The following is a 12,855-nucleotide window of genomic DNA, read 5'->3' as shown; positions in this document are numbered from 1 at the left end:
ACGATAGGGCCTTAACACGTGGAATAGTGCGCGCTAAATTGCCATGCGCGCTAGTCGCTACTGCTTCCTTTTGAGCAAGTGGTAGATTTTAGGCTAGTGCGCACTATTCCGGTGCATACGCTAAAACCGCTAGCGCGGCTTTGTAAAAGGAACCCTGAGCCACCAACAAAGCCGGACTCTGCATACAATACAACCCCACAGAAACAGTGATGCATGTCCCCTAATACTGTACAAAATATAAAGACAACAGATGCATATTTGAGAAAAGAGAAATAACAAAGCACATTAATTAACAAATACAAATAAACAAAAAAATGGAAAATAAGATAATATAATTTTATTGGACTAATACATTTTTCAATTAGCTTTCAGAGGTCAAAATCTCTTTCTTCAGGTCAGTGAAGAATACTACTGTTACAGTATCCTGTCCTGACCTGAATAAGGGGGATTTGGTTTCTGAAAGCTAATCAAAATTGCATTAAAATTAGTCCAACAAAAGGATCACCTTATTTCCGTTTATAAACGTTTATCAACACAGCTACAAGAAATACAAACAAATAAATATACATTTTTTTCTACCTTTTGTCGTTTAGTTTCTGCTTTCCTCAGCTCGTTATTCTCTTCCTTTCATCCACTCTCTGCCTCTTCTGTATGGCATCTGCTCTCTTTTTATGCCCCTTCCAGAAACTGTCTGCCTCCCCCTCCCGCCTCCCCCTCTCCAACATTGGTGTGGCATTAATCATCTTTCCTCCGCTCCCCCAAGGAATCTGTCTCCTTCCCTCCCATCTCTACTTTCTTCGCTCCCCACCCAAACTGGTCTGGAATCCATCTTCTTCCCTTCGTAGCTCCAATGGTCTGGCCTCTCTATCTCCTCCCCCACCTGTGGTTTTTAGTGTCTCTCTCGTCTCACTAACTCTAACCTCTTCCCCCCTGCCCCCATCCAGCATGTTGCCTTTTTTCTTTATCCACTCCTGCCATCCAGTAAATGCCCTCTTTTTCCACTTCCATTCAGCATATATTCTCCCCTCCCCATTGACATCCAATATCTGCCCTCTTCTCTCTCTCCCTTTACTCCATTTCCACTATGCCCCATCTCAATTCCATCAAATATCCTGTCCCTCTCTCCCCCTCCATCCCAATTCCATTGAGTATCCTGCCAATCTCTCTCCTTCTACCCCAATTCTATCGAGTATCCTGCCCCTCTCTCTCCCTCCACCCCAATTCCATTGAGTATCCTGCCCTTCCTTCTCCCTTCACCCCAATTCCAACAAGTATCCTGCTTCTTCTTCTTCCACCCCAATTCCATTGAGTATCCTGCCCCTCTTTCTCCCTCCACCCCAATTCTATTGAGTAGCCTGCCCCCTCATCCAGTGGCGTACCTAGCCTATGTGACACACAGGGCCCATCATTTTTTGGCACCCTCCCCATCTGTATGAAAAACATGATTTTTAGTAATGATCCACATGTCACACAAGAGTGTACCTAGGAAAAGGCAGCATCTTACATATTGTAGTGAGCAATACAACATCAATACACCCATTGCAAAACTAAACAAGATAGACTAGTACAGATCAATCCTGCACAGTCACTCCTAACAGAAAACCGTGTTTTTTAAACACACAGAACACAGAAAACACCTTCACCTAGTATGGAATATGTAATCACAAAGTAACCCCTCTCCCTTTTACAAAACTGTAATGTGTTTTTTAGCCATGGTGGTAACAGTTCAGACTCTCATAGAATTCTGAGCAATTACCACCATGGCCGGTGCTAAAACAAAAAACGCTCTACAGTTTTGTAAAAGGGAAGAAAACGTAGACAAAGGTTAAATTGAACCACCAAGAAGCTGGACTCTGCATACAATGCAACACCACAGAAACAATGATGCATCTCCCCTAAAGCAAAAAATAAATAGAATTTTTTTTCTACCTTGTCTTCTCTGGTTTCTGCTTTCCTCATCTTCTTGTCACTCTCTTCCTTTCATCCACTGTCTACCCTCTCTCTGCCCCTTCTATATGGCATCTTCTCTCCTTCTATTCCCTTCACCCCCCATTGGACCTTCTCATGACTGCCGTCTGCCCTCTACTCCGGAAGATGTAAGTGCCGTGGGAGAGGGGGGTGGACCGGCAGCCGCAGTCATGGCGGAATCTTCCTGCACTTCAGCGCGGCTGCCTACTCGCTTCGGGAAAAGGGCAGCCGCCGATTAGAGCAGCACAGGAGGTTCCGCACCCACCGCCCCTGGGCCCTCACCACAGCTGCTGCTTTCCCTTACGCACCTGATGGAACATATTAAAACTCCGGCACCGCTCAAACCTCTTTCCCTTGACGGCACATCAACCCCCCCCCCCCCCTTTACCTTGGCGGGCGCCTTTCCAAAGGCGCACTTTCCTTTTCCAGCGGAGCCTCGCGCAGCTGCCGTTTGCAACAGTGGCGCGCGCTGCTTCCGAGCCCGAAGCTTCTCCTCTGACGCAATCCGCCCAGGCGGAAACAGGAAGCTGCTTTAGAGGGGGGAAGCCGCGCGCCACTGCTGCAAACAGCAGCTGCGCGAGGCTCCGCCGGAAAAGGAAACTGCGCCTTTGGAAAGGCGCCCGCCAAGGTGGGGGGGGGGAGGAGGCCCTGTTTGCTACCCCTTAACGCCGGCCCTGCTAGAGTGGGGGCCTGAGAGCAAGAGCTACACTGAACTGTAAATGTTTGAGTTCTACTGTACATTAAAGAAGATCTGCTGAAGAACGGAAAGTCTGTCCTGCTGAGACTCACTGGCAACTACACAATATTATTACTTCATTTGGAGAGTTTGTGGTACAAATTTCAAATAAATAAACAGTGGCCTTTTGGAATCAGCTCTAGGGCAGACACAACCAAAGAAGGTCCTGCCACCCTGTCTCTTAGATTGCTCAATTCTTTAATACCCTTTTTGACAGGGAAGTACCCCCTAAACACCCTTTTGGGTGTTGCCTTGGCTACTAGATACAACTGACAGCTTATTATCTAATGTGTAAAAAAAAAAAGTTAGTTAAAATTTCCTTTCCTGCCTTTCCCCCTTAAGACTAGGGGGGAGGGGGTTGGAAAGATTGGGGAGGTAGGGTCATGACTCTGACAAGTGGTTTTTGCTACTTGCCCAAGATGCGACTCCAAAGCATGTGAGCAAATGGGCAGGGAGGCTTCGCTGCCCCTGAACAAACCTGGGCAGCCTGCTCACTGCCTGAACAGAAAATCTAGTAAAGAAAGAGAAAAAAAAGACAACCTACCGTAAATGTGTCCAGGTAGAACATTTGGGGAAGCTGACCACCTTGTTCACTGCCCACTGGCTAGCAGATTGTTTCACTGTGTTGAAAGGCATGGTGCACAAGTGTTTTCCCTTGGTATGGGCATCTGCAATTGCCCTAAAGAGTACCCATTAGGGTGGGTTCTTCCTGACTAACTTATCCCTTTTGACTCATCCCAAAACTTCCTTAGTGATGACCAGGAGGTACTGCATGAAGCTGGGACTCTTGGGTTCTACACACCTATATAGGATGGCATAATGGATAAAATTAAGCCAAATATATACTACAAGCAACATGTGAAAAAAATTAAAGAAACAGGGTTTACTTGAGGTCTACCTAAATATAAATAAAGCACGCCTCCACTGTCTTCTAAATCGAAGATTGGGAAAGAACCAAGAAAAACATTAACATAGTAAATGGCGACAGATAAAAGACCTGAACGGTCCAAGCAGTCTGCCCAATAGTCACAAACATGATTAAATTGTCTTTCTTTGGCATTTCTGAAACATAGACCTTAGAAGTCCTTAAATTCCAACAACTGGAGTTTCCGTCAAAGTCTATTCCAGCCTATCCAAACCATCTTGCCATTTGCAGGACACAGACCATAAAAGTCTGCCCAGCACTATCCTCATGCTCCAAAATCTGCAAGGCACTGTCCTTACATTCATACTACAGCCCATGGCCAAGTATGACTCAGGCATTTTTAATCTAGCTTCTGCAACTATTCCTAAGTTTCCCTTGATTCCAGTTTACTATGGATAGCATACCCGGTGCTGCCCAACAATATCATCCAAAATATCCACTTTTGATGACATGATCACAGCCAAGCTAATGAGTCACTTCATGTAGCTGAAGGAAGAAGGAATCAGGCATTGTGTTGGAGAAGCCAGATACGTCTACTGCAGCTTCATTCAGAGGAAAAAGAGATTGCCTGCTTCTGTCCACTAGAAAAGTAAGAGGGAGGATATTAGGTCTGGTTAGGCTGAGCTGGGGGCTGAAGACAGAGAGGGGAATAACGGTTATCTGGGAGAGTACTGGAGTCAGAAATGGAGAAATTCAATTCGAGTGCATTTGTATTGCATTTAAGATCTTATTTGGCATTTTCATCACTTTGATTCCTTTAGACTGGAATGTGCATAGATCTCATCTTGCCAGAAGTTATCAAAAATTAAAATTTACATTTCCCTCTCTCAGTGATAAAAACAGAACCTTAAAGAGATTTAGTCATTCTTTTGCTTTTGAATTAATCAAATTCTGGAATGCTTAAATGCATCAATAAATAAATAATATCACAGACCAAACATATAAAGTTAAGAACACCAAAAGTCAAATATTCAAATATATAACAGTAGATATGTCAGTGAGGATGAATTGACATCAGTATTTAATTAACATTTTAAAAATATATGTCAAGTTTTTCTTTGGATATATTGGTTATAATAATAATAATAACTTTATTTTGTATACCGCAGTACCACAAACAGTTCAGAGCGGTTTACAGTGTAAGAGACTGTACATTTACAACGAAGATACAATGAGGACTGTACATATTCAGTAAAGGTGTTTATACAGTGAAGAACAACGATGCAGGAGACTGTACATATACAGCAGAGATATTTATATAGTGGAAAAAAGCAGTGCGAGAGACTTATAGAGCAAAATGCAATGCAAGGGACAGAATAATGCGGTGAAGCGGTTTACTATGCAATGATAGTTACATATATGGCGAGGATGCAGGGTGGTGAATTACAAGAAAAGCAACCAGTATCAATTACAGGGTGGATGTATTTGATTGAGGGGGAGAATTTAGTTATTTGGTGATTGGGGGGGGGGGGGGGTTTCGAGAAATTTGTCATAGAGGAAAGATTTGAGAGATTTCCTGAAGGATGAGTAAGATGGGGCAGATGAGATGAGGGTGGTCAGGCAGTTTGTCCATCTGCCAGCTTGGTACGAGAGAGTTCTATTGAGGAATCTTTTGTAGGTGCATCCCTTTGGGGAAGGGTAGGTAAACAGATAGGCATTACGCGTGCGAGTAGTTCCAGGGAACACAAAGTGGTGAGACAGATATATCGGGGACAAGACAGTTAAGGTTTTGAAGCAGAGGCAGGCAAATTTGAAGATGACTCTCGCTTCTATTGGCAACCAGTGAAGTTTCCTGTAGTAAGGGCTGATATGGTCTGACTTTTTGAGGCCATAGATTAGGCAGAAAGCGGTGTTTTGGATAAGTCTCAGACGTTTGATGGTTTTCTTGTAGGAGCCCATATATATGATATTACAGTAATCCAGTGTGCTTAGGATTAGGGATTGGACCAGCAGTCTGAAGGAGGGGACGTCTGCGTTATAGGCATACAAAGGCCTTATATATAAAACCAGAAAACATTTAAGGGTGGGGTCTGAGCTTGTGGGGATGGGGGTCAAAGCTTGCAAGGATGGGATGGGGAAGGAGTTTGAGTTTTGTGGAGACAGTGTGAGGTTAGGCTCAAAGCTTGTGGGGACAAGGGCAATGGAATTTAAGTTTGCGGGGATGGGGGACAAGCTTTGACCCTGTGTCAGTCTCAATCTTGTGCTTTCCATTTTAAATCAAGAACAAAATGCAGGAGGGGGGTTTCAAAAAGTCAGTATTGGCTTGATGTCCGATGCCAGAAATTAGATCCATTGATAACTGTGCTTAAGTCATTTCCAAATGTATTATTATGTTCAGCAAATTTGAGGCTTTTGCGGCCTTGTAGAATGACTATGAGCACCAGAATATAAAACCAGCTCTACTAGCTTTCCGTACAGGTCTTAAGAAGTTCCAAAATGAATTCATGACATTCCTCAAAGAATGTTACACATCCCCATGAGGGAGAGAATAGACTTCCAGGCTGCAGTTCTGGCGCAGCTGTCAGAAAGCTGCGTTATTGCAGAAACAGCATGGGCATTATAATACCTGTAATTTGGCCGTGTTCCAGATAAAGGCAAGGAGGGGGGTGCTGCAGAGAATGGGGATCATAGGAGATTTGAAACCAGGGCATTGATTGGAAGCACACTCTCCATAAACAAGAGGCAGAGCACTACAGTACCACAATCCACACCTGGCACTAATTAACTTAATGAGACCTTAATGAGCTGCACGCCTCGGAAGACCTATTTTTATTTAATTAGCCCCTGATGCGTTCACTTGCCGGCTGGGCACAGAACGGAAGTCCTGATGAATGGTGGGGCAGAGGGAGAGGGGATATGCCTCACCCCGCATCCTAGCTCTGTTTTATACTTCTGTGCATTGAAGTGATCTTAAATTAATGACCAAGTTGCAGCACAACTGCCTATTGAAAGGGAGGGTCTGTGGCTGGGAAGAACAGGAGTACGACAAGCTGCCGTCAACCAACTGATCAGGTTTTCAAGAGCAAAAAAGCTAATGTTAGGTTGTGAGCTTAATGTTTCATGGACAGACTTCTGCATTAGAGAATGACACGGGGAGAAATTTGTCCCTATCCCTGCAGGAACTCAATTTCCCCGTCCCCACGATTTTTGTCGCTGTCCCTGCCTCATTCCTGTAAGCTCTGTCTTAACTGCACAAGCCTCGAACACTTATGATTTTAAAGTGTTTGAGGTTTGTGCAGATGAGGGCGGAGCTTGCAGGAATGGGGCAGGAAAAGAACTCGCGGGGTTGGGACTGGAAAATGAGTTCCCGCATGAATGGGGAAAAATTTGTCCCCGTGTCATTCTCTATTCTGCATTTCTTGTTTTGCCTCATTACATGTATGGAAATGTAGCCTTGATTTTACTCAATAAAACAATTACAATTTGAAACTACAATTTAATGCATGCAATTGGGCAAATCAAGACTACATCAGCTTGTTAGGGGAAACACACAGAGTCAACTAGCTCCAGTTACCTGAATAAATTGGTTATTTGGCCCAGCAGTTTCTTCCTGAACCTTTCAGTTCTCAAATCAATCATAATCAGCTTCTGTTAGCCTATGGCATCCATGAACCGTCATTTGCAATTACAGTCGACTCCACCTAAGTGCACATCGGTTAAGCGCACGCTTCGGTTATCCACAGCCTACCACCATGGTCCCATTTTTTTTACATTAAACTTAATGGACGTAAACTCCGGATAATTGCAATTCTGAAAAGCACATAATCCGCTTAAGCACACCTCTATTCGTTCACGTTACGTTCATTCCGTTTAAAAGCAATCACGTTCTCACGTGGATGAGCCACGTGTTTCGGATCAGCAGTCTAGGCCTGGCCAGGAGTTTGAACTTTCGGAACTGCACCATGGTGTCGCATGGAGAAAAATCTTTGTCTTTGGCTGAACATATCCAACACGCTGGTCAAAAGTCATTGTCTTTGGCTGAACGTGTCGATGTCTTAAAGAGACTTGACCAACTGGAGAGTCAGGTCTCTATTGCAAAACATTACAGCGTTCATCCTAGCCAGATTTCTCGGATTCACAAAAAAAAGCAAGCCATATTGAAAGACTGGCAAAACAATACTACCAGGAAACGGAAAAGAATTGGAAAGGCTGGAGACGTTGAACAGGCGTTGCTGTGATGGTTTGCTGAAGCTAGAAGTCGTCAACTGCCAATCAGTGGGCCTCTGCTGATGGAGAAAGCAGCACAGCTATCTGAAGAACTGGGCGTAGAAGACTTCAAAGCAACAAACGGATGGCTAGAGAGGTGCAAAGTTCATAACGGCATAAAATTTAAGCAGCAGCATGTGGTTTCTGTAGCAACCCAAGCCCCGGTGGGGTTACCAGACATCCAGATTTACCCGAACATGTCCGCTTTTTAGAGGACATGTTCGGGTGTCCGGACTGATTTTCAAAACCCGGCACTTTGTCCGGGTTTTGAAAAGCTTCCAGCTCAGGACTGCGTCAGGAGGGCATCTGCACATGTGTGTGACATCATCACGTCACACCTGCATGGGCGTAGAGGCCCTCCTGATGCAGCTCCGAGCACGAGAGCAGTTTGAGGGGGCGGGGCTGGGGGGTGAGGCTGGGTGGAACTGGGCGGACCTGGGGGTGGGGCCATGGGTCCAGATTTTACAATAATAAAATCTGATAACCAAAACCTACTGGACAAAATAGCCCTTATGCCTGCAAGTGTCACCTACATGTAGGTACAATGGGATTAGGGTAGGTTTTGGAAGGTTGACATAGTCCACCATAAGTGCAGTAGTTAGACTGGGATATGGGCCTGTCTTCCCATCTCTATAATCCACCACACTACCCACTAGGCTACTCCAGGAACCTGTTTGCTTCTCTACTAAGACTGGCCATAACATTTGAAGCTATAATATAGGCAGGTATGTACTGATTCTTGTACATATTGGGGGAGGGGTGAGAGTGGGTCAGTGCCCACTGGGAGAGTGTGAGGTCTCATGTGTTCATCCCTCCACTGGTCATCTGTTCAATTTGAGCACCTTTTTGGCACCGATTCCTTTTTAAACCAGGTCTAGCTCCAAATGTCCAACCTTGTCCTAGATGTTTTAAAAAGTCCAAATCATAAGCCTACCCTAGTCCTATCCAAACCATGCCTCCCCTTGAGATTTAGATGCAAACAGCCACTGTAGAAATCCATCTAGAACAGGAGTGGGCAAACTTTTTGACTCGTGGGCCACAATGAATTCTTAAATTTGACAGAGGGGCTGGACATCATGCCTTATTCTCCAAGCTCCTCCCATCTACCGGCAGTGTTTTAATACTTTTTAAAGCAGGCGGTACCAACCGGCCCCAGGAAACTGAAGCGCTGCCTCCGAGCTACATGGGCTGCCTCTTGGGCACCACCACGGATCTGCATGGCCCAGCTGTTGGTGTAAATGTGCAGTACCAGAGCCAGGCACAGGCCAAAGAGGGGCCTAATAGCGCACAACCATCTCCAGGTGCAGCCATCAGGTGAAGCGCAACTCCACCAATGTGAAAAGGAGCCACATTGAAATTGGAGGGAACGTGCTGCGGCAGGGCTCTGATTTTGACGCAGCTCCTTTTCACATTGGCGGAGCTGCGCTGCGCCTGATGGAGGGAGGGAAGAAAAGGCAGGCCAAATCTCTGCAATGGGACAAATTTTATTATCCCGCAGGCCAGAGTTTGACATGTCTGATATAGCATGAAATGATTTTACAATTCTGATATGATCTTAAAATATGTAGCAGGATGTATTTGATTTTGTTGGAGGTAAATTATGTAAGTTTACTTGGGTTATGAATTTTGAATTATTGCCTGACCCAATATATCATTTATTCTGAGGGACTTAAAGTAAAAATGATATGGTTTTACAATTCTGCTTGGAGATAAAGGGCTAGATTCACTAACCTGCCGATCGTGCCCGATCCGTTGTTGATCTGTGGCAGGCTGACTGATCCACAATGAGTCAGTATTTAAATAGGGGTGAACAGAGGAACATCCCCATCCAACCGCTAGTAAGCGATCCTGAAGCATGCACAAACCATCTTCTTTGCCTGTAGATTGTTCGCATGCTTACAAAAGCAGCAATTTGTTTTTTTTCTTTTAACTTCACTTTTGAGCCCATGGTTTTAACCCACTTTAAACCTGGGCTTGCACTGCATGGAAGGGCATGAGAGTAGGAGCAGAGAACAGGTGATCAGGGCAGAGAGCAGGGCAGCAGAAGGCAGGGCAGTCGGAAAGAACCTGAGCAACTGGTCCTCAGCAGTCACTTATCTTTGATTGGTCAGCCCAGTCGATGTCCCTCATTTTTTTTAGTGAATAGCTGCCTGCCTACATTTGAATGTCGTTCCCCCTCATTTGCATGTGCGGATCGGAGGATGATTAGGACAGAGGTTAGTGAATCAGGTTGGAGGAAAATCGGGTCACAAAGGGGTCGGTAAGTGGTCAGGATTTGATCGGTGGGCTTAGTGAATCTAGCCCAAAGTATATTAATTTGATGGATTTGAAAGTGAATTTCTGAGGTAGTCTTTGATCCAACACAGCCATCTGTTCAGAAAGGTGTTAAATGCCCCATTCAATAGAGCACAAAAGAAAGGACTGAGCCATCACCTTCAGAAAGTGTTTAGTACATCTATTCAGATAAGACATGGCCAGGGTGGATACCAGAGCTAAACAGAACTTTAACAGGATGTAGATCAAACAGAAACCCTTCACACCAAATTCATCTCTGGACTACTCCAATCAGCAAGAACAATAGAAGCTCATCACACCATTTTAAACTACTCAGACACAGATTCACACCATATCCAGTAAAGACAATAACAATAAGCCTTTGTGATTCAATCATAATACCATCTGAGAACAGAAAAAAAGGCTGAACTGCTATGTATCCTGGGTCTAGAGACCTAGGATTCTATTTTTAGAACAGGTCTCAACCCTATAAATATGAAGTGGAATCCTTTTTCAGAGGGGAAAGATGCATTCTCTCCCTCTGGAACCAGCCTGGATCAAGCTACAATTCTTCTTCTTCTCCCTGGATCACCATGCTGCTTCACTAGGCCATGCGGCCTCTGCTCCATTTTAAGGACTATTCACATTATGAGTAATTTTTTGAATCCAGATAAATTAATCCTTCTACTTTAGCAACATTTGTCTTGTGCATGCCGATTGTCTTAGCTCAAAAGGTCAAATCTGTAACAGCTTTACCTGCTTGATTAATGCTTTTAAATAAATTTTCAGTTGCTTATAAATGTTCTAAGTCTTACCCCCCTCTTCTACAAAGCTGCATGGTAACGGCCCCGAAGCCCATTGAGATGTAAAGAGCTTCGGGCTATTGCTGCGCGGCTTTGTAGAAGAGGAGGTTAGTTCTTGAATAAATATTCAGATATATTATATTTAATTACTATTACAGAACTAAGTTTTAATCAAGTGAGCTAACTTCCCCCAAATTAATAGTTCTTTATAATACATATTTCTCTAAGCCAGAGAGGGATGTGTATTATTGGTGGAATGCCATCCATTTAATAATAATTTTTATAACATTGGAAACTGGATACTGGGCTTGATGGATCTTCGGTCTGTCCCAGTATGGCAGTTGTTATGTTCTTATGTTAATTTATTTCAGCTGTGAAACTCCAACACTCCATCATCTGATACTTACCAAGTAGCCACTCGTCAGTTTTGAATCATTGATCGGGTTTGCTCTATTTCAGGCATTAATAAAATGTTTGCAAATTTTTCCCAAATGTGCTTTGGAAGAATTTTTTGCATGAGGTCCTGCCCACATCGAGCTTGAAATGACTGAATAAATGTACTGGTTCAGACCAAATTTGAGAAACATATTTTGCAGTTATTTCTATGTATTAAACAATTCCTCTCAGACTTAGGGGACTTTTACTAAGGCGCACTAGCTGTTTTAGCGTGCACTAAAATGGCTAGCCGTCTTAGTAAAAGGACCCTTTAATGTGAGAAAACATTTAGTGCATCAGGCCTCTCTGTCTTTTGCTAATGCTGAATTTCCAATTCCAGCTGCATCTGTGTCTACAGATGAAGGCTTGGAATATGGAGTAGTGTCTGCCTCCACTTTCACTGAACCAGTACCAGCTGGAGGTCCAGGCAGGGAGAAAACCTCAGCTGGGATCTGAGAATCGCACAGCCTGCTGCCCACACCATTTAATAGGATGCGTTTGTCACACATTAACTCCGAGCTGTTTTACATACTGTAGAGGGGCCTGATTAACATAATATCAATCTTTACCAACTCTTTTCCACATATCTTTTCTAATTATCTTTTCATATTTCCCCAGGGACAGGGGACTTCCAACTTTCTGACATGTTCTCTAGGCCACAAAGGACTTATCCAAAGCATAATCTCAGCTAGAAAACCTGATAAAAGATTAATTAAGGAACCAGCCATTTCCCTGCTGCATGCTGGACTCTGAAGTTAGCCAGTTCCACCAGCTGACTTTCACTCAGCCAGAAAGGATATAGGACTTAGCTAAAAATCCCCATCCCACAGACTTTGCAACAAAGGCGTAGAGCGAAGCCAGCAAACATCAGCGAGGCAGAGTAATTCTTAAGGAAATGATTCCTTTTAAAAGAAAGAAATGGATGCAAGCCACTACTCATTGTTCAAAGATTACATCATGTTGAAGATCTGAGACCTCAAAATAGGCCCTTTTTGGTAGGTCAGTGAACACATGAATACCTCCGGGAGATGTGCCAAAAACCAGAATAGAATGATATCTAGAGACCCTCAGGTGTGACTCCCTCGGTCACAATGGGGAGGAGATGTTCCATGGAAGACAGCCGGTCCTTTGTACAAGAGCAGCTTAGCGGTAATCAGACTGTCAGGGGTGACTACTGCAAATCGACTGGTGGGATATGCTTTGGGTGAATCTCTTTATAACCGCAGTTAATAAATCCCAGTAAATGAATAAATAAACAAGTGGCCACTACTGAGTTCTTTCTGCCGTTTTGGGGAGTTAAGATGGCACAGTGGGGCTTCTGGCAATGGGATTCGGCAAAATGTTTTGTGGACCCTGCTGCCTTTCCCAGATGCACTAAAGTCAGCAATCATCGCTAAACCAGTTTTGACTGCTTCAGCGACAATTGCATTTGCCAACCTGATGTACAAAGTGGCTCACCGTTTGTTAAACATAGACCATCCATGACTGGAATGAGGCATTATGACATC

At 44.1% G+C, this 12,855-nt stretch overlaps 1 protein-coding gene across 1 annotated transcript in view; it reads right to left on the bottom strand.

Moving 5' to 3' along the window:
• Window positions 1–2,463, bottom strand: part of DNAH1 (dynein axonemal heavy chain 1) — an 813,109-nt gene extending 810,646 nt beyond the window's left edge. The window contains exon 1 of the mRNA XM_033926650.1: window positions 2,357–2,463. The gene's annotated coding sequence lies outside the window, so the exon portion shown is untranslated. The remainder of the gene's footprint in view (window positions 1–2,356) is intronic.
• Between the last annotated feature and the right edge of the window lie 10,392 nt (window positions 2,464–12,855).

This window comes from Geotrypetes seraphini, chromosome 17 (assembly GCF_902459505.1).
Source record: "Geotrypetes seraphini chromosome 17, aGeoSer1.1, whole genome shotgun sequence".
Lineage (NCBI taxonomy): Eukaryota > Metazoa > Chordata > Amphibia > Gymnophiona > Dermophiidae > Geotrypetes > Geotrypetes seraphini.
Note: the sequence above shows the minus strand (reverse complement) of the source record. Positions and strands in the feature narration are given on the sequence as shown.